The sequence below is a fragment of the Aricia agestis genome, chromosome 7 (genome assembly GCF_905147365.1).
Source record: "Aricia agestis chromosome 7, ilAriAges1.1, whole genome shotgun sequence".
In the NCBI taxonomy this organism is placed as follows: domain Eukaryota; kingdom Metazoa; phylum Arthropoda; class Insecta; order Lepidoptera; family Lycaenidae; genus Aricia; species Aricia agestis.
In genome coordinates this window covers 2199036-2221601 of record NC_056412.1, presented here as the reverse complement: position 1 = coordinate 2221601, position 22566 = coordinate 2199036, and the positions used below count along the sequence as shown (strand labels likewise).

The 22566-nt window shown below is 36.5% G+C and overlaps 1 protein-coding gene across 2 annotated transcripts in view; it reads left to right on the top strand.

Annotated features, from left to right (window-relative positions):
- The window catches only part of LOC121728857 (CD151 antigen-like), a 213450-nt gene that overhangs the window by 26234 nt on the left and 164650 nt on the right, over positions 1–22566 (top strand). For both annotated transcript variants that reach the window (XM_042117165.1, XM_042117167.1), the window contains exon 2: positions 16234–16283. The gene's annotated coding sequence lies outside the window, so the exon portion shown is untranslated. The remainder of the gene's footprint in view (positions 1–16233; positions 16284–22566) is intronic.

Sequence of the window (22566 nt, the reverse complement as noted above, 5' to 3'; positions counted from 1 at the left end):
AATATTTTTGCGTAGCGATCGAGTCAAGAAATTCCTTAACGAAAAATACCTAACACCCCCACTTGCAGCGTTGCCAGGCTTCGGCACGGTGCTTATATGCGTGCGACTGGAGTCTAGACGTATGCGAATAACAATTGCGATAGCTTTACCACGGCAATCTCGGAGTGCCACACGTATTATTTATTTAAAATTATTGTGACTTGTATTATATTTTATGCAGGTACTTGGACGCGTCTTGAAAATGAAACACTGAACCGCCAGGGAAATTTCGGTGAAATTTCAGCGATTGGTTTATAATAATTATAAATATTGGCTACTGGCTACAAAGCTCTATTTTGGGAGCCGTTTTACCAGCTACGCGTATAATTTTAGACGACCATTTAATTTGATCGTGGCGTATAAATTACTATTAATTTTGAAATAAAAGAGTGAAAGGTGTTATGAGGATGGCATTATATTTTCCGCATGGAACGGTGGCGACAAGTTGCAGCTGAAGTTGATTCCAAACATTTTTTCAAGAAAGAGCCCCGTAATACAACCGTAATGGATGTATTATTAAATACAAGCTATTTAACCGAGCTTTGCTCGGTATTCGATAAAACGCGAATAAAATGACATTTTCTAAAAATTATTCCTTTATCGCCCCCGAATCCCCCTATATACTAAATTTCATGAAAATCGTTGGAGCTGATTCCGATATTCCAATTATCTATTATTATGTATATGATTATTTAAAGGTATAAGACTAGATGTCGCCCGCAACTCCGTTGCGCCAAAATTCGTTTATCGCGCAGGAACCGTACATTTTCCGGGATCAAAAGTTACATACTATGTCCTTTACCGGGAGTGAAAGTATCTATAGAGATACTTTCACTCCTCCGTACTCCTTGGTATAGACCAAACAGCAAAATCAGTTCAGCAGTTTGGGCGTGAAGAGGTAACAGACAGACAGATAGACAGACACATTTTCACATTTATAATATTAGTACGGATATACAACTTCAAATACGTATAATATTCCTCAGGTAAAATATACTGTATCCCTTTGCTTGACGTGCGCCTCGCGCCGCTACAAAATAGAGTCATTAGTTTATATGCCACGTGCTGGCAGCTTAGCTTATAATATTATACACGCTCCAGCTAACTAAAATAATATTATGCATGAAATGAGAACTTAGTGTATAATTAAGGTAATATAATAATACTTTGTATGATTTTGACAACCTCTGTGGCTCAGTAAATGGTGGACTTTTGGTAGCTCAAGCGGGTTCGAATCCCGCCGACGGAACAAAAAGTTTTCAAAGTTCCTGGGTCATGGATGCATATTAAATATTATGTGTATCATTAATCATATAATAAAAATCTTAAATATATGTATAATATAAAAGTATTAAATATATTGCCGTTGTCTGGTACCCGTAACACAAGTCCTTCAGGTACTTAGCACGGGGCCAAACTGACGTGGTGTGAAGCGTCCATAGATATTATTATTATTATATTTTGATCACTATCAGCGTTAATGTAAGGTGTAACAACGATTGTACTATCAGAAACTGATTCATTGGGAGCTGATAGAGCGTTGGTAGTACAAATGTTGTTGATCAGGAAACTGCGCCACTACGGCATAAAGGACTCTGCTCTCAGCCTTTTGACTTCTTACCTTAAAAATAGGACTCAAAGGGTTGAGGCAAATAGTAAAAGGTCCAATGGAACCAAAATAGAATTAGGTGTCCCACAGGGATCTATCTTAGGCCCATTTCTTTTTCTCATCTATATAAATGACTTACCTTATCTAGTAAAGGATAATAATAATGAGATAGTGCTTTTTGCTGATGACACTTCACTTATTTTTAAAGTGAAGCGACAACAGTCGAACTACACCGAGGTAAACAGTGCTCTCTCAAAAATAGTACATTGATTTAATAACTTACTTTTAAATTCTAGTAAAACTAAATGTATAAAGTTTACTTTGCCCAATGTTAGGCAAGTCCAAACCAATGCGCTATTAAATGATGAGAAGATGAATTTGGTAGATAACACTGTATTCCTAGGTATTACACTTGATAGTAAATTACAGTGGGGTCCTCACATTGTTAATCTTGCAGGTAGGCTCAGTTCTGCAGCATATGCAGTCAGAAAAATTAGAGAAATTTCTGACGAAGACACGGCACGATTAGTATATTTTAGTTATTTTCATAGTAGGATGTCATATGGAATCCTTTTATGGGGAAACGCTGCCGACATTAATACAATATTTGTGCTGCAGAAGCGAGCCATACATTCTATTTATAAAATGTCTGCTTTAGAATCTCTGAGAGATAAATTTAAAGAAATTGGTATTCTAACTGTTGCTTCTCAATACATTTTGGATAATGTAATATATGTTAGAAAAAATATAAATAAATTTAAAGTTAAAAGTGACATTCACTGTAGAAATACTAGAAATAAGCACAAGCTGGACATGCCAGTGATCAGACTTAGTAAAGTCAGTAAATCTTTTAAAGGTCAATGTATACGCCTTTACAATAAAATCCCAGAAAACGTTCAAAATCTTTCCATTAATAAATTTAAAAAAGTAGTCAAAGAGCGTTTGTGTGCCAAAGCTTATTATAAGGTCAATGATTTCATAGAAGATGGCACATCTTGGGAGTAGGATGGCTTCTTGCAAGGCTACATCTACATCATTATATTATGACTTACAATTATGTATGTTGACATTGTATATAATATTAAGTTACAAAATTGTAAACTTTATTTTAAAAGAATAATTTTTCTGTCACTTTTTTGGTAAAAAGTGGAACCCGTGCGAGTTTCTCACGCCGGTTCTTCTCGCCGGGGTAGTTCCCGAACCGGTGGTAGGCATCAGGTAGACATTCTGAAAAAATTTGATTCAAATTTACTCAGAAATAAAACATTTTTTATTTTTATTTATATTTTTTTCGCGTAACTTTCTGCCGCGCACTGTCAAACTCTGGCATGAATTACCAGTAGTATTTCCGGATCAATACGACCTGCAAACCTTCAAGATGAGAGCGTATTCCCTCTTAAAAGGCCGGCAACGCACCTGCAGCTCTTCTGATATTGCAAGTGTCCATGGGCGACATTCATCATCATCATCATTATTACCACGGCAAGCGTGGTAATAATGATGATGATGAATGTAATTTGCATAGTATCATATGCTTTCAGTTCCTAAAACAGCGCCTAAACCCCCAAACTTGTATCTATAAGGGATCCGGAGTTCTCTTAGTATCTTCGGAACAATAGTATACCTCGGCGCAAAATCTTGCGTTTTGGTAGCATATGCTTAGGATGCTTCTCATAAAACTAAAATCACCATATGTTTCGATATAAATTTCGAGGAGTTCCCTCGATTACTCATGGTACCCATCACCAGGTCAGCATTTTTGTGAAAATGGTGGTCCCATTTTCACAAAAATGCTGACCTTTTTTGGAGTGAAACCTTATACAACAAAGCAAAAATTTCGAAAATAAGTTTACAAACGGCGGAGTAATCGTTGAACATACACAAATAAAAATAATTTAAAAAAATATATCCACAGCCGAACATATGATAACACCTTTTGGAAGTCGGAAAATAAATTCAAATCAAATCAACCCATATGCGGGGCTTACACGGGTATAGCCGCACGATTTACGCCGCACGGCGAGAATCGCCGACTGACTCAATGGCAATACGCCGCATGCCGAATTGCCAATAGCTATGTCCACACTGTGCACTTTCATCTTCAATTTTCGTCATCAACTTTCATATTGGCGCATTAAATAATTGAATGCGTCAAGGAACGCAACGCCAATTTTGTCACTTTTGAAGTCATCCCAGTACACAAGACTCGAGAGACTGATCCCACACCTTCATGAATGGAAGCCCAGTAAAACTTTATTAGTTCTTACATTTAATAATTTTGAAGTTGGTACTAGCTACGTTCTATGTCAAGTATCGTATAGGATAATATTATATAGTGACAACTACCGATAACTACGTCTGTGTTCCAGCAGGCTTAGCATGGTCACCATAGAATTGGTTTTTTTTTTACGGAAGAATTGACAAAGTGACAAATTGACAAAGAAGATCCGCAATTTTGTTACTGAAATCTGTCATTATGTCCATTCTTTCCCGTTTCCAATGTTGTTTCGCCTGCTGATAAGCCCAATCATCATTTCCATCGTGAGCTCCACAATTCTCCACATAGAGAAAAATCCGAAAAGTGAAAATATGAAAGATTGTCTACATAAAAAGTTCATAAAGTTTTTGTCTAGTTTGTGATTCAACGGGGCGTTTTATTACGGGCTCGAGGGTCGCCAGATGACGGGCGTGTAAAAAAAGTACGGACAACGTAAAGAAAACAGGATATACCTATTACTGCAATCAAAATACCACGCAATTTTTTGTCACTTTCGTAACTTCTTAATATAGAGATTATATAGGGTGTAACAAAACTAAGTGATAACCGATAATATACTTTGTGGTGTGTATAATATATTTGACGATCTCTGTGGCTCAGTGGTGAGCGCGTTGGTAGCTCAAGCCGGGGGTCGCGGGTTCGAATCCCGCCGACGGAACAAAAAGTTTTCAAAGTTCCTGGGTCATGGATGTGTATTAAATATGTGTATCATATAATACAAATCTTAAATACAAGGTGTAACAAAAATAAGTGATAATACTTAAGGGTGTGTATGTGTTCCTTATAGAGAGTTCACTGTGAAAGTAGCAGCGCTGAAAGACCAAATTTTTTTTGTCACTTTTGTATGGGGAAACTCGTGACGTTCGGGCGCTTGCCCATACAAAAGTGAAAAAATTTTTTGGTCTTTCAGCGCTGCTACTTTCACAGTGAACTCTCTATAAGGGACACATACACACCCTAAAGTATTATCACTTGTTTTTGTTACACCCTGTATGTGTATAGTATAAAAGTATTAAATATATTTCCGTTGTCTGGTACCCGTAACACAAGTCCTTCAGGTACTTACCACGGGGCCAGACTGCCGTGGTGTGAAGCGTCCATAGATATTATTATTATTATTATATATCCCATATAATATTATAGAGTTTACTGTGAACGTAGCAGCGCTAAAAGATTTTTTTTTAGTGATTTGTTTGGGCAAGCGCCCCAGCGTTATAAATTTTCTCATAATAAGATTTAAAAAAAAGGTTGTACTTTCAGCGCTGACACTATTGTAGCCCTAGAACATTTTTTTTTATTACTATCAAGCTAATTTTTTGTGAGTAGCTTCATTTTGATAAGACGAATAACATTTTTATTTGCGAAAAATCTCGAAAGTGGTAGCTAACAGAGATAGAAGAGTTTCATACATTGAGTTGATGGTCCTAAAATATGGACTGTTTTATTTGTAGGACAATTTTACTCTTAAATTATAATATGACTATTAATCTATCAATAAACAAAAATCAGCTCGTTAGGGCTCCGCTATAGGGTTCTGTAATCAACAAAACTTGGTTGACTACTGAACCCTAAAACGGAACCCTAACAAGCTGATTTTTAAGCTACTTACAAAAATTAGCTTGATAGTAATTAAAAAAAATGTTCTAGGGTTCCCGTACTTAACTTTAAAAAATGTAAGTAGGTAATAGTAGTACCTACTTAATTTTTTTTAAGTTAAACAAGTAGATTTTACGATAAACAAGTGAAAGCAAGCGCTGAGTTTGAGAGGGGCAAGAAAATCATAAAAATTGTTCCAACATAGCGTCTTTTTCAGAATTCATCTAAACTTCAAATATTCTTAGCTCTGTCTCTTCATATGATATTTCAGAAAAATTGGCTTGGTGAATTAAAAGACACATAGATACACTTTCGTATTTATATTATTAGTATAGATCTTTATAGGTACTTCTGAAGTTAGTGCCTGCCCCAAAAACTGTTGAAATCTCTGATAGAAGAAGCCACATTTAAGTAGTAATCAAACAGTTTCGAGCACTATGTCAAGTAATATCGAAGGCCAATAAACCAACAAACGAACCTCAGATCAGAAAATTCAAATTTTGGGGCAGGAAATAACTTCAAATGTACCTGTAAAGATCTATCTACTGCAAACACTGATGTATCTACTGCAAATATTGATCTAATTACTGCAAATAGCCTAAAATAAGATTGGCGTTTCATTATCTTCTAGCGCCACGGTTTATCGGAATTGAAATGTAGAACACGGCGCGCTCCCGTAAGAAAACAGTAAGGTAAATATTCATGAGTATCTCTAAGCTACGGTCGCATAGGTACAAGGGCGGACCCTTTTCATGTCGTGCCCTACTCTAGCCCTGTGGGGCTGTGGAGCACGTTAGCGGTAATGAACGAGTGCTGTCTCCGGGCCCTTAATATTTCACTTAACCGATATTTTTACTCCATTTTATTCTGGATATCATCATATTCATACTAATATTATAAACTACATGACACCTGCAACTCTGTTGTTTTTTAACACTTAAGTTTTTTTTAAATGAAATAATGGGGCAAACGAGCAAACGGGTCACCTTATAGACAGCAACTACTGCCGTCCATGGATACCGGCAACTTCAGAATAGTTGCAGGTGCGTTGCCGGCCTTTTAAGAGGGAATACGCTCTCTTCTTGAAGGTTTGCAGGTCGTATAGGTCCGGAAATACTGCTAGTGTCAGTCCGTTCCAGAGTTTAACAGTGCGCGGCAGAAAGTTACGCGGAAAAACGAACGGTGGAAGACTGCCACTCATCAAGGTGATGAGGACGGTATGTTTTTCGCGTAGGGAATGGCGAAAAGTTGCAGGTGGTATGATTCCGAACAATTGCTCAGAGCACTCCCCGTGATACAACCGATAGCAGAGTGAAGCTACATCTCGGCGTAATTCCAAGGTGTCCAAGCTGTTTGAAACACTATGGCAGTCAACAATTCGAGCGGCCCTTCGTCGGATACTGACGCCCCTGCCCAGAGATGAGAACAATTATTACTTTCAGAACCTAAATTAATTTAGACATGATAGACTACAATAACACTGATATAAAGTACATTTATGCGGAACAATGAACGCTTCTAAAGAATTCTTTTCATTCAACGAGAAACCTACTTTACCTTTTATGTATTCCTGAAACCGTTTCCAATTATGATGTCCTAGAGGGCACACGTTAACAAAACGATTATACAGATGTAATCAAACAAAGCGCGGATAATAATTGAGGGTGTGTATTAAGAGTCTCCTGTATAGAGTTCACTGTGAAAATAGCAGCACTGAATGAGTAAATTTCTTAAGCTTTTTGTACCGGAAAATTCATGGCGCTCAGGAGTCTCTTTCAGCACAGCTACTTTCACAGCGATATCTTTACAAGGGAATACACGCTCTGAATTATTATCTCTTTGCTTAGTTACACCCTGTATTTAAACGGAAATATAATTATTATGTACTCAAATAATTGTTTCCACGTATTCACCCTAAATAGAAACAATTCCAAAAACCATTCCACGAACATAAATGCAAAAATAATAGAAACTCCACTGATCTTAAGCAAATAAGCACAAACAATTTATTATTTCCTCGACCAAAATGGGATTTTAATGGGATTGAGTCAAAACACATGCGCATTAGCCACGCATTACCCATTCAGGACAAATTCTTACCCTTACACTGAAGATGATTCGAACGACCACTGTACTTCGACCCGCGGAAGTCGACCAGCTAAAGGCCCTTCTTTTTACATCACGGTCTTTAATAAGCTGGTCCTTCGTCAATACAGAATAAATCACTCCTATATATTGAATAGCCCGTTGTCCGACGCTGAAAAACGTTAAAACAATTAGTTAAGTACTCTTTTTAGATGATTATCCGGTATAGGGAATAATGATAGGACGAGACCAAAGGCCGACAACGCATCTACAACTCTTCGGTTGTTGCAAATGTCCATGGGCGTGGTAGTTTCCTTTAGGGTGACCCGTTTGTTCGTTTACCCTCTAATTTTATAAAAAAGCAAATTTGGTCGCCTTTTCATTAACAAATTAAAACAGAACATACAATCTGAATAAAAAATTAGGTACAAAAGACATAAAAATTATTAAGACAAGCTTTGTGTCTAAACCATAAAGTTAATATACCTAGCGGAATAGAGAAACAAAGGCCTGACCAAGAGAGATGTCACTATCAGTAAGGTAACGAACTCACGGCGCGGTTTTTTCCCGCGCCCGCCGCGGTTGCGGGCCCGCGCAAATGAGCGGTTTTATTTCAGAAGTCACGAGACCGCTGATTTGTGCGGGCCCGCAGCCACGGCGGGCGCGGGAAAAAACCGCGCTGTGAGTTCGCTCCACTATGGCTAGTACTGCGATCGCCCGCTAAACTATCGCAGAGCGCGCGGGCGCAAACCGCCGAGGCTGCGGGCGAACGCCACCCGCCGATGCAGCGGGAGCCGCAAACAACCGCGCCCGCCGCGGGCAAAAAACGCGCCGTGAGTTTTGCTTTCGATTTTTACACACAAAACTGGATTCTACGAAGGCTGCGGGCCCGCAACCGCTGCGGGCGCGGGAAAAAACCGCTCCGTGAGTTCTTAGCCTAACACTGCGTGGTAAAATGAGACGCGTGATACATGACAGCAGCACTTTTTTTTTTGACGGCCAGTCGGCACGTGCTGCACGTTGACAATTTAATCTCATAGAATTCATGTTCAATCATGCTTGTGTTAGTGTATACGTACACATATTTTTCACACAGATGAAAACCAATTTTGGTTTCGTTTGACAGCTCGAGATTGTTGCTCTATTCCGCTAGGTATATTAACTTTATGGTCTAAACATGTTTCATGCTCCTTTTGCAATAAGACCTCTTGGGACCGGTCCCTCAATGTACGAACTACGAAGTGAAGGTAAGGATCATTTCATACTAGCGAACCGAAGAAAAGTAGCTCAGGTAGCCGTATACAAAATTCATTATTATCTACACTAGATGTCGCCCGCAACTCCGTTACGCCAAAATTCGTTTATCGCACGTGTACTTTACATTTTTTGGGGTAAAAAGTTACCTATGTCCTTTCTATACCGAATTTCAGCAAAATCGGTTCAGCGGTTTGGGCGTGAAGGGGTAACAGATAGACATACACACTTTCGCATTTATAAAATTAGTATAGATTTTGACGTTCATATTCCTTTATAATTTATCTGGACACAAAAATATTTTTCAGAAATGAAGAAACACGAGTGAGTTTGATAGTTTACAGAATTTTGCTTCAACTGGCGGCTCGTATGAACTGGCCCTAACTTTGTATGATTTACCGGGATCGTAACCCCAAAGTTTATCGAATTGACTGGGAGTTTCCAAGACCGCCTAATTTGTATGTGTAGCTACTTTATTCGCTCATAAACTTTTATGTCCTGTTAACTTCCTCGATCTTCGTTATAATTAATGATACAATTAACATGCCTCTATTTATGGACATTATACAGGGTATAACTAAGTTAATTAAGTAATAAAACCTAAGGGGGTGTATGAATTCCCTGTATTGCGTTCACTGTGAAAGTAACAGCGCTGAAAAAGTAACTTTTGTATGGAAAAGTTTGCTGACGCTAGGGCGCCCATACAAATCACAAAAAAAAGTGCTCTATCAGCGCTACTACTTTCACTGTGAATTCTATATAAGGAATACATATACACCCTGAAGTATTATCATTTTTGTTTTGTTACACCCTGTATTTTTAGTAGGTAAGTAGGTACGGTGGTGGGAATTGAGTAGTTACTAGAAACTTGTGATGGTTGTTATGATTCTGCTGTTACTCATGTTCTTGCCGAGATAATATGATAATGACTCTTAAATCATTACGAATTATTTTATTTTACACAAATGGTGAAAACTAACCGAAAAATTATATCTTTGACGAAATTTTATTCTTCAACACCCGCTACCTTTCATAACTAAACACAAAATCAATATAATATTAAAACAAGTCTTATAAAGAGAGATTCAGAGGGAATTAATATAAGAAATACATTTTTGCTACAATATACGTTTTTTTTATCTTATTACAACTATTTAGACATCAGTTCGGTCCATCAATCTGTACTGAGAGACTGACGCCAGAATGATCTCTGAAAAGTACAATATAATAAAGAAATGATATTAGTCTGTCAATAAACCGGTTAGAGGGATCATTCTCCCGTCAGTCAAGATCAGACTGATGGACTGAACTGATTCCAGACTGACCGTGTAATCGCTGTCTTACAATTTAAACAAAATAATCTGATACTAAACTCACCAAATAGCTTACACAGCTTCGGTGTACCCACTGTGCTTACACAAGTATATACTTAAAATACCTGAAACTAACGGCCATAGCATTTCGATGCTAACAAGCACTATTCTAATACAAACCCTATCACAAAGTCATTAGCTTCAAAATAGCATTCCTGGGTTCACATTATTTTAATAACCCGAACGAGGTCGAATTGTTAGAATACGCATTTAATAAACTCTTGTTAAATCACTACAGGGAAAAATTATTGTCCGCAATGCATTTTCCATTTAATGCGCTTGCTGCGCTCTTCTTTGTGTACTTTTTCCAGACTGAATATTACCCTCACGTCCTCTCCTGGGACTTAAAGTATGTCCAATCAGGGATTTATCAAAATCCTTTTACAGATTTAAGCTTGAACCAACAAACAGGCTATATTATAATACGAGCTTTTGCCCGCGGCTTCGCTCGCGTTAAGAAGTATTATTATATAAAAACTTTCATCCCCTATTTTAACCCCTTGGAGGTAGAACTGATCAAAATCCTTTCTTAGCGGATGCCTACGTCATATTATATATGTATAGTCATATATAGATAGATAGATAAACTATCGCATTCAATTATTTTATTTTATAAAATAATTTATTGCGATAGTCAGAAGAGTTGCGGGTGCGTTGCCGGCCTTTTAAGAGAGAATACGCTTTTTTATTGAAGGTTTGCAGGTTGTATTGGTATTGGTATCTTAACAGTTAGTTAATATTCAGTTACAATCATTATAGAAAGGATTATTTCAATTCTTCTTTCTTAATCAACAGAAGTAATGGCTGAGGACGAGGAAGCATCCTAAATAATATTGCTAAATAGATTTTACAATTATAATTTTATATTATTTTCTATTACAAAATAAATATATTTTTTATTGTTCTAGCCTGTATTTTTTTCTACATAGAAACAATCAATATTTTATTAGTAGACTAGACGTTCCGCGCGGCTTCGCCCGCGTAAATTAGATATATTTTCACAGACAAGCCCTTTCAAATAATTTCCCCCGTTTTTTCCACATTTTCCTCTATTTCTTCGTTCCTTTTAGTCTTAGCGTGTTAAAATATAGCCTTTAGCCCTTCTCGATAAATGGGCTATCTAACACTGAAATAATTTTTCAAATCGGATCAGTAGTTCCTGAGATTAGCGTGTTCCAACAAACAAACAAACTCTTCCGCTTTACAATATTAGTATAGATACCTCCTTTAGTAACGAGCAGTGGCGGATTTAACAATAGATTAAGTAGGCTCCAGCCTACTTAACCTATTGTTAAATCCGCCACTGCTAGGGCTAGATTTAGAAGGGCGGCAAATTTATCCCCATTTTTTTTATCTTACAGAAGTAAAAAATCCCACCAAAAACATTTCTTGTAAAATATTGCCGAGACGACCACATATTAGGTTGACGGTTTACCCTGTGAAAAAGATATGTGATCTTATGTAGAGCCAAGCTTCTAAATCTACACGGCCTAACTCTACTGACCCTAACTTAAACAAATTCTACATACCAGTAAATATGTATGGCATCGCCGTTTCGCTACCGCACAGGGTGAAATCTTGTGTGGTCGTCTCAGCAAAATTTTCAAAAAAAGTTTTTGTAGTTCACAATCATATCCCAATATGATTGTGAACTAAACTGTACCGTGTAACGTATTGAATTTCAAAGGTCGGTTATAGGGGCGGCAAAAATTGAATAGCCTACAGGCGGCAAATTTGTAAATCCGCCACTGTTAACGAGTAGAGTTTCGTTTGATACAAACTCCCGCCTCGCCCAAGGGAACTCATTACAATGTAACTAGAACATTATGAATGTGCAACAATATACCTACGCTTACCTCAAACGTATTAGCCACAAAGAATGGCGATAAATACACGGTGTTTCAAATAAGGTATAAGCCGAATGGGGATGACTCAGGGGGTCATACTGAACAACATACGACATATCCGACTTTTGGAAATTCGCGAAAAAAATACATATTAATTATATGTAAAACTTTGTTGGTTGCGTGACTTTTTAAGTTTTTACTATGGAAAAGCAAAATTAATTAGAAGAAATCTTGTCAAGAATGATCCCCTGAGTCACCTCCTTTCCGCTTATTGTACCTTATTTGAACCATACTGTATAATTATGTTACTTCGAGGCCTTCAATTGCCTTAGAATAGGTAAATCTTAACAATAATGGTTCATCTTCTCAATCTCTCACTAGGCACATAACAAATCTTAAGAAATAATAATCTTATATCTTTAAACGAGCAATTCTTGTATACATATATAAAATTGGAATCTCGGAATCGGCTCCAACGATTTTCATGAAATTTAGTATATAGGGGGTTTCGGGGGCGATAAATCGATCTAGCTAGGAATCATTCTCAGAAAATGTCTTTTTATTCGTGTTTTATCGATAATCGATAAACTGAAAAATATGACTCTTCCTGACATCTATTGGCGAATAATAATACTATTATTTGAGCAACTAATTGTTTTAACGACCAGCAGATGGCATTATTAAGTAACACGAAGTCAATGAGTGTTTGCTATACCGAGCAAAGCCTTGTCATCCAGGTACTTATATTTTAATAGTGTTACTCACGCTACTCAAGTACGGCTGAACCAATTTTCCCAATATTATTCTTTAATTATTCATGAAAGTGTAGGGTAGGTTTATAGACGATAGCAATACAAAGTTCACCGGGTTAGATTGTTAATAATTTAATGTAAATTAAAGAAAACAACCCCTGATTGTAACCTCTAATAAGTGAAACATATTCACCACTTAGAAACGTCTCTTGATGTTACAAGCTGACAAAAATGATAAAGAAAGAAATTGCTATTTCTAAGCAAGATATTAGGTAGCTAAGATGACAAACCATATTGAAATCTATGAAATGTTTGTATAACTTGCATATTTTCCCTCTTTACGTTTTCCCTAGAATTTTTCAACATTTTATTGCATCAAACAGCTCCATTAGGAGTTCACATGTATTCGTCATTAAGTGCTTGTATTTGAGCCATTATGTGACGCCAATTTGGACGAGAGCCAGAGCATTTGCTATGCGAAAAATATGAAAATACTCGCCGAATTATTATTTACGCTGATCGTACAGCCACAGATTACTATATTAAATATGAAGTGTGATAATTATATCTTAGTATATTCTAATACTATGCTATAATATATTATAGTATAGTATTGGTATAGCTTAATGTATGATATTAACTTTATGCTTATTTCCTAATGTGTCCAACGTTGTTCCAAATATTGTGGCGTAACTTCTTAATAATTATTGTACCACCCAAGTAGAATAAGCTAAGTAATAATTTTATATTATGTATACTATAAGTACTCCCCAAGTACAACGAGGAACATTAAATAATATTCCCTTCCCATATAGTTGCACCACAATTCATTTATATGAATAAAAGTATAAAAAGTATCCTATGTATCCTGAGACTCAAAGTATTTCAATATCAAACAAACATTAAAATCGGGTCACCGGTTTGGGTCTGTAGGGGTAACACACGGACAGACACACTATGGCAATTATAATAATTTTAGTATACATGAGTAGGAACTAAGTAGGCCTAGACCGCAGACTTTTTGTCGGCCGATACTTTCTTTTTTGATGCGCAGGGGAAACTTTATATGGGTGCCCCGGGTTGGGGATGTGCCTCAGTTAAGGCTTACCCACTAAAACCACCTACGGTTCGCCTTCAGCCGTATATAGGAAGGATGTCCCGGATCTACCAAACTGTCGGCCGATACTAAATTAGGGAAACTCAGAGGAAACTATGGATTGTTATTGAATGCATTTTACAAACTCAACATATTTTCTCGACTCACTAATCATTCAGAATCGTTGAGCTACTTTGCTATATTAATAGGAATAATTAAAATATTAAAAATTTAATTAAAATCAAAGTCAAATAATTGAAAAACAATACCGAAACAATACTGACACAATAACTTAATTTTAATTATAATATTTATTAATTAATAATATTTACGTACACGCAGCTCAATTGAAATCGAAAAATCGGCCAAGTGCAAGTTCGACTCGCGTATGAAGAGCTCTGTATCACAATAGATAAAAAAATAGGCAAAAATCTTGTTTTTTGTACGGGAGCCCCTCTTAATTGTTAATTTTATTTTTATTATTAAAAATTTAAATAAAATTCAACATTTTGTAAACATTTCAAGTGCTCATTATTGTTAAAGAGCAAAAATTTGACAAAAAAACGGAATTCGGCGCGACGTAGTTGCAGGCGTCATCAAGTTCTAAATACTGTTCTACTGTTCGCGAGATACAGCCTGGACAGACAGACAGACATCAAAGTATAAGTAATCCCGTTTTTACCTATTGGTCACGGAATCCTAAAACGAACAGTGGCAGCTTTTGTATTTTAAATTGATTAAAACTGTTTTATTATAACAAAGGCGCGAATCGTGCTCCAACTCAACGTCGGCTGTAATTCTGGAGATAACAGTTATCTGAGGTCCGCTTAAGTTATTTGTGGCCTCAGTTGAGATTTATTATTTGCGGAAACTCACTTAATCTGACGGCGCCCTTCCCCGTCTCCTCCCCTTTATTTTAATTAAATTACTTTCATACGAATGCCAAAAATGATGAAAAGGGTAGAAAATATTATTTGATTTCACTTTACAATAATAAATTATGCAATTATGCCACACTGATGTTTATCTATAAAAAATACGTGTGAGTGTATAAATTATTATCTGTTATACTTTGGAGCAAAAACTACTTTGGCATGGCAGTAGCAGCTAGCCTCCAGATTAACATAATAATATGCTACTTGTCGTCTCATAAACATAATATTATACTCATTTGATTCTATCACAAGAAATATAACGAACCTAATAAAGACCTAACTATCCTGAGAATAAAGGGCGCAGAGCCCATAGACGGGCCCAAATTAAATAAAAAAAAGTAACCTTAAAAATCAAAATGTTCAATAACCTCATGAAATGACTGATGTACTAAACTGGCCAAGTGAGATCTAATCTACTTTAAGGTCTCACATTATTTAAATAACATCAATTATTATAGATATTCAATAAGGCAAAGAAATACGCTATTATTTGTTCATTATGTTATTTGGTTCCTATACATACATATTTCAATTTTCCATAGAACTTGGCACTCATTTAGATCTTCATCCTTTTTACGGCGAAGTCCATAGATAAGAATAATGTTTGTATTGAAATTGGCTCTTCATTTTTACATTTATGTTTTGGTGGGATTATATTTATATACCTACCAAATTATATTTGGTACAGTTATTAATAAAACTGTTAAGTAGTTTCGGTTTATATCTCTGATATTTACACAGTAATGCGTTAAGGAACATAAATAACAATAAAACTGAAGCGCCTGTAAGCCGATACGGCGCTGGAAATTTTCAATTTTCTCGCGAGCACACTGCACATCCCAACTCTGTAGGGATGAGCGTGTATCAAATTTTCATGGTTATTGTCTTCTACTTACTTTATATCGAAACCCGTTTTAGAGGAACTCGATACAAATACATTCTTTATGAAAATCCAATATTTTTGTAACGCTAAATAGGTTTGATAGAGCCCATTTTGCAACTTCATATCTATATTATCATTAAAAAACTGAAGTTCAACGAAATCCTAAATAAATATTTCTATTTCCAATCTTTTCTTTTTACGTTATTTTTACGTTTACCTTTTTTATTTGTACGTTCCCTTTGATAATCTTTTCCTAAAAATGACATTTTTTGGAAGCAAATCCCTTTGTATCTCGAGTTTTTGCTTGTTTGCTTCATTAATATTACGAGTATCTTATGACATTGTAAGAGTCGAGGCTGTCTGTATTACTGTATCAATTGGAAACTCTTGAAATTTTTGAAAGAATTTCTTTTTCGAAAGTCGTCTGCCACCGTTATCGATAGCAGTAAAAAGTTTTTGTATTAATGAGACAATTTTTTTTTTCAGGTCGTTAATTTCCCGGAAGCATTTTCGTGGTGAAGAAACAGCGTTCCAAGGTAAATTATAATAAATGTTCTCAATTAACGTGTACAATAACATTAGGTGTAACAAAATTTCATTTAAGTTAGTAAATACAGTCTTCGAAAATGTATACATACATTTTCGAAGATTTTCCGTAGAAAATTTACAGAAAAGAACAATAAGAGAATTCCTCCCGACGTTGCAGTATTGAACAAATAAGCAACAGTTTTTAGTCGACAGCGGTTCGGAACTAAATGGATTTGGAACTATCTGTTCGTGCTGGCGCAGCGCAGCTGAACCGAACTGAGCAAAAATAGGTACTATATCCCAAGAGCCAGCCACAGCCAGACTTACAAAGTCTACTTAGGAAGTTATACTGTCTTAACACACCAGGCCGAAAAAACGCGGCTGAATTTCGGCATGATTACGCCTGCAAGGTATTTTAAATTGCTGATGACACACGCCGAAATAACGTGGCGTTATATTGTATGCGTAGCGCATTGCTGGCGTAATTATGCCGAACTTTAGCCGCGTTTTTTTGGCCTGGTGTGTTTAAGACACTAAAACTTCCTAAGTATTAGACTTTGTAAGTCTGGCCTAGTGTGTTTAGACACTAACACTTTGTCTGGCAATTTGCAGCAACTGTCAAAAATGTCCGGCAGTAAAAGACAAGATTCCAATTACAGTTATCCCAAAGAAATTAAGATAAAAAATTGAGCTTTACTCTTTATCAAAGGTCAGGTAGTCCTTCAGAACTGGATACCTCATAAAGTAACCGCGACCGATACTTCATAGTTGCTGGTCGTTCTTTCCTCTTTAGTAGTCATGAACAGGTAAACTTTCAGCCTTTATAAGATGATGGAAGTCTGGCTGTCCATGTCGCTGGCTCTTGGGTTACTGCCTCTAGTTGTACATGTGGGCTTTCATAAGAAAAGCGTTCGTGTGTTGAATATTAATAGACTGTATGTGAAGTCCACTAGCGATTGTGACTCGTGGATTTGTCCTCTTGAGAGTATGTCCAGTTGCAACTGTGTTCATTTGTATTGCAGGGAGTAATCTTGTAGTCACTATGAAAACGGGTAAACTCATATAAGCTTGCTATACCCAGAACATTTCTTTGTACGCCCTTATTGTTATTTTTGTAAGGAAGACCGAGGAACTAGCTCAGGCAACACTTTTCCTATGTCTAATAAATTACTATCATGCCCACAAGTTTGTTAGTATAATATACAGAGTGCAATTAAACCTTCCTGCAAAATAAGGAAAGTTCATTTAACCAAAAAAATTGGGTGTTATTGTTAATGACACATTTTATCCCATTTAAAATCGTTGCAGAACGGTCACTCGCGGCGGTGGGTATGAGCAGGGGTGACGCGGGAGAAAGCGCGCGCGCAGGGGCACGTCACGCGCGGGCAACTTGTAGTGTCCATCAATTGTATTGTTTTTAAGGATAACTTTCGGAAGCTATTTCTTAACATTTTAGTACTGAGTGATTATAAAAGATTTTAACAAGGATTAATATATCAAAATTTGACAGGAAGGAACCCGTACGTTTTTCTAGATTTCATCTTAATCAGTAGAGCTACTTTTGCGTTTATAATACCTATTGTAGACTAGTAGATTTAGCCCGTAACTGCGTTGCACCAAAATACGTTTATCTCGTGAGAACCGTACACTTTCCCGCAACAAAAACTATCCTATCTCTGTTCCCAGGAGACCGTATAATTTATATGCGTACCAAATTTTACCAAATGTCAACAGATTGGGTTGAGCGTTAATGAAGTAGTAACAGACAGAAAGACAGACAGACAGACCGTACACTTTCGCAATTCATAATTTTAAGTATTAATAACTTAGATCTGCAGAACAAACGTAAATAATATATCAAAATCATAACAACATCATGTTCCACAGAATGAACATTGGAGTGACATATCAAAGGTACAGGTGAGACGTCAGATCTGGCGAAGACTCCTGGGAACCCACATAGCTTTGAGTAATCAAATTTGACACATTATTATTACGATAATATTATTATGTCAGATGTATGACAGGTTTTTGGAACGAAGTTCCTTATGGCGCGTTCGGCGTTGCGAAAGGAGGCTAGACAGAACGATATTTGACCTCGACACTTTTTTATTATTATATCTGATTCATGCCAAGTTTCTGAGATTTTAGCGCGGCGACCGAATCAAGAAATTCAGTAACGAAAAATACCTAACATTCGCCTAACTTCTTCGACTCCGTGTTGCTCGGGGCGTAGTGTTCGCCGCATCAGACTTCGGCACGGTGTTAGTGTGCATGCGACTAGACGTATGCGAATTATAATTGCATAAGTTGATAAAAATGCTATGCAATAGCTTTACTGTGGCAGTCCCCGAGTGACACACGTATTTTTTTATTATTTCGGATTTGTGCTAGTTTTCAGAGATTTTAGCCTGGAGTTTATCTATTCAACGAAATTGTTGATTGGCAGATGTTTTGACGTTAGTCAATGAAAAGCACCAATGAATAGACAAATTATTGTAAAAAAAACTTTAGAACCAGGCATTTTATTAATATGCAGTTAAGATATTTGATTGCTCTTAAATACCGCCATACTCAGAGACATTTAATTATATATTAACCTTCAATTTAATGAAGAGTTTGACAGATAATGTATGGGGCTTGGGGCTTATGTCAAAATTTTAAATTAAATACATTTAAGTAATTAAATATGTTCTACTCTTACTGCCGCACTCAGAGTCGAACATTAATTACTTAAATATAATAAATTCAAAATTTTTTCATAAGCCCCAAGCCCCATACATTAAATGTCAAACTCTTCATTAAATTCAAGGTTAATCATCATTAAATGTCTCTGAGTACAGCAGTTAGAGCGGCCGCAGACTTACAATGTCAAGTTGGCCAACTAAATCGCATAGTATATTAATTATAGCTGCGACTTATGAGAGCTCACACATTGCATCCAACTAAATTGTACAACTAAATAATTGGACACCAATCGTATCAGAACCGCGATTCCTTTTCGATTATTTACAATTAATAAAAAGTTGTTCAATTAATTCGTCGCAATTCAGTTGTACGATAGTCGGACAACTTGAAATTTTATATATGCGGTGACCCTAAAGGGTCACCGCAGATATAAAATTTCAAGTTGTCTTGTTGTATAAAATTTCCAAAACTGCTGAAACGATTTTCGTAAAAGGCATAGAAGAAAAACTTATAATTATATTCTATATCCGACCTATGTAGCTTTCTAAAATTTGACCTAATATGATGGTTTGTAAAATGATAATTCTATATCTTCTATATCTATCCATACTTATTAATATTATTATAAAACAAAGTCGCTTTTTTTCCCTCATGTCCCTTTGTTTAATCTTTAAAACTATGCAACGGATTTTGATGATTCTTTGAGTGTTAGATCGAGGAAGGTTATAGACTATAATATTTTATCATGCTAAGACTAATGGAAGCGAAGAAATAGAGGAAAATGTGGAAGAAACGGGGAAAATTATTTGAAAGGGCTAACTTGAACGCGAACTACTGGTCCGATGTAAAAAATTATTTCAGTGTTAGATAACCTATTTATTGGGGAAGGCTATAGGCTATATTTTATCACGCTAAGACTAATAGGAGAATGTGGAAAAAACGAGAAACTCTCGCGAACTACTGGAGAATTTTTTATGTTATTTGGCACAGATAATAAGTAGACCACGTGAAGGATCATAGGTATTCTAATATTTTTTTCAGTGGCTATATATTTTATACACGTGCGACGGCGGGGCGGGTCGCTAGTAATAATAATATTATAATCATTTTAATATTATTAATATCTAATATATTATTTTATTAAAATATCAAAATATTATATTGTCACAAGGACCTACAGCTATGAACAACTAAATTGTAATAAATTTCAAAAACGGCAAAAAACGCATTCGGTAGTGCATGAAATGAATAAAATAATGTAATTTACTCGGTTTACGACTGCCACAAAGCTCGCCCGCGCTTGTCCGAACTAATTTTACTTTCAAAGCAAACATTTTAAATTACTGTTTTAAATGTACAAAAACATGGCGCGAGATTGCAGGTAAATCTCGTTTATCAAGGCATAGATGACGCCTGCGACTCCGTTGCGCCAAAGTTCGTTTATCGCGCGGGAACCGTACATTTTTCCTTTGGCCTCTCCCGAGCTCAAAGTATCTCCGTGCCAAAATTCAGCAAAATCGGTTCAGCTGTTTGGGTGTGAAGAGGTTACAGATAGACACACTTTCGCATTTATATTATTAGTATGGAATATTTTTAAGTGGTATGTCTGTTTAGAGCAGAGGTTCCCAAACTCCTTTATTTCGTGGCCAGCTTTTAAGGTTTTGTTACTGCGGACCCCTTGTCTCTAAAATTATAAATGTGAAAATATGTATTTCTGTCTTATAAGTCATACCTCTTCACGATATACCGCTGAGAGATTTAATTCCCGGGAACGGACATAGGACACTTTTTATTCCGGAGAGTTGTACGGTTACCACGCGATAAAGAATCTTGTGGGCGTCAACTAGCTAGTATTAAAAGTCAATGATGTAATAGAATATCATAGTGAAAAGTGTATAAAATTTGTGTGTTATTAAGATGTATCTATTTTTGTTTCATAATACACGTAACATCTTATTCTTTATCCCTTGATAACTCATCCCACTTTGGTCCTCACGTAAATAATAAAAAGGGAACCAAAATAAGATAAAACCCTGCTTACGCTTATTCACTTTGCGCGGGTTGAAAAAATGTGTTTAACTGGGGCGTAACCTTTTAATGGAAATCTGAAACAAGTCAAACAACATTTCAGTGCTAACAGTTTTTTTCGCCTAACCCGAGTATTCATTTTGTTTGTTCTGAAACAAAATTTGTACCCGGGGGACTATTTAATTTATGTAAACTCTTAAATTATTAGTGGGACCTATTATACTATGCATGGTCTGAAATAAACGTTTTGAATTTGAATAAGTAAAACGGAGTTTAACTTTTTTGTGTACAACAAGGTGAAATGGCAACGCTTGTGAAAATTATCTGAACAACTAAGTTTTTCCCGCGACTTCCGCTTCAATACATGAACAGAAAAGATGATTGTTTCACGTTTTTACGCCAATTTCCACTGATACTTCACTCCTATTGCTCGCAGCGTGATGTTATATAGCCTAAAACCTTCCTCGACAAAAGAAATATATTAGACACAAAAATAATTGTTTTGAACATAGTTTTACATTGTACATTTGTTTTTTTACATTGTAGGAAGTACTCGTTTTATTGTAATAGTATTGATAGGTTATTGTCATTAATGTCCATTTTCTTTAACAACCTTAACCACCTGATGTTTTCACGAATGCTTGGAAATTTATGAAATCGTTAAAATACATTTCAATGATAAAATAATTGAGGCAATTTCGCGTATTACGATCGCAGTCAAAAGAGAACGTGAAATTACCATAAAGGAAACATAAAGGTTTTTCAGGTTTTTTTTTTATTAAATAAGGGGGCAAACGAGCAAACGGGTACGACGGAGACGGTAGTTGCAAACCTGATGGTAAGCAACTACCGTCGCCCATGGACACTTGCAACATCAGAAGCGCTGCAGGTGCGTTGCCGGCCTTTTAAGAGGGAATACGCTCTTTTCTTGAAGGTTTGCAGGTCGTATCGGTCTGGAAATACTGCTGGTGACAGTTCATTCCAGAGTTTTACAGTGCACGGCAGAAAGTTACGCGAAAAACGCACTGTGGAAGACTGCCACTCATCACGGTGATGAGGATGGTATGTTTTTCGCGTGGGACTATGGCGAAAAGTTGCAGGTGGTATGATTCCGAACAATTACTCAGAGCACTCCCCGTGATACAACCGATAGAGGATGCAGAGTGAAGCAACATCTCGGCGTAATTCCAGGGGGTCCAAGCTGTTTGAAACACTCTGGATTTGAACTGCGACGCGTTAAAATAATATTTCTATACTCAACGTTTACATTAGGACCGTCTTTTCACCGCTACCGAGACGTTACCGACAAAAATTCAAATAAAATGCCACTTTATGGCCTAGGCTATAGGCTTCATTTTGCTCTATGCCACTACAAAGCAGCGGCGGCATGGGTCGCTATACCAATGTCGGTAGAAAATGAAACCTATAGTCTAGGTAATAAAGTAGCATTTTATTTGATTTTTTTGTCAGTGACGTCTCGGTGACGACGGCGGATAAAAAGCCTAAGTACTTAAAATCCCTTAGCAAAAAATGTAAAGGGACCCAGTGTGAATCAAACCTTTAAATTCGTTCCGA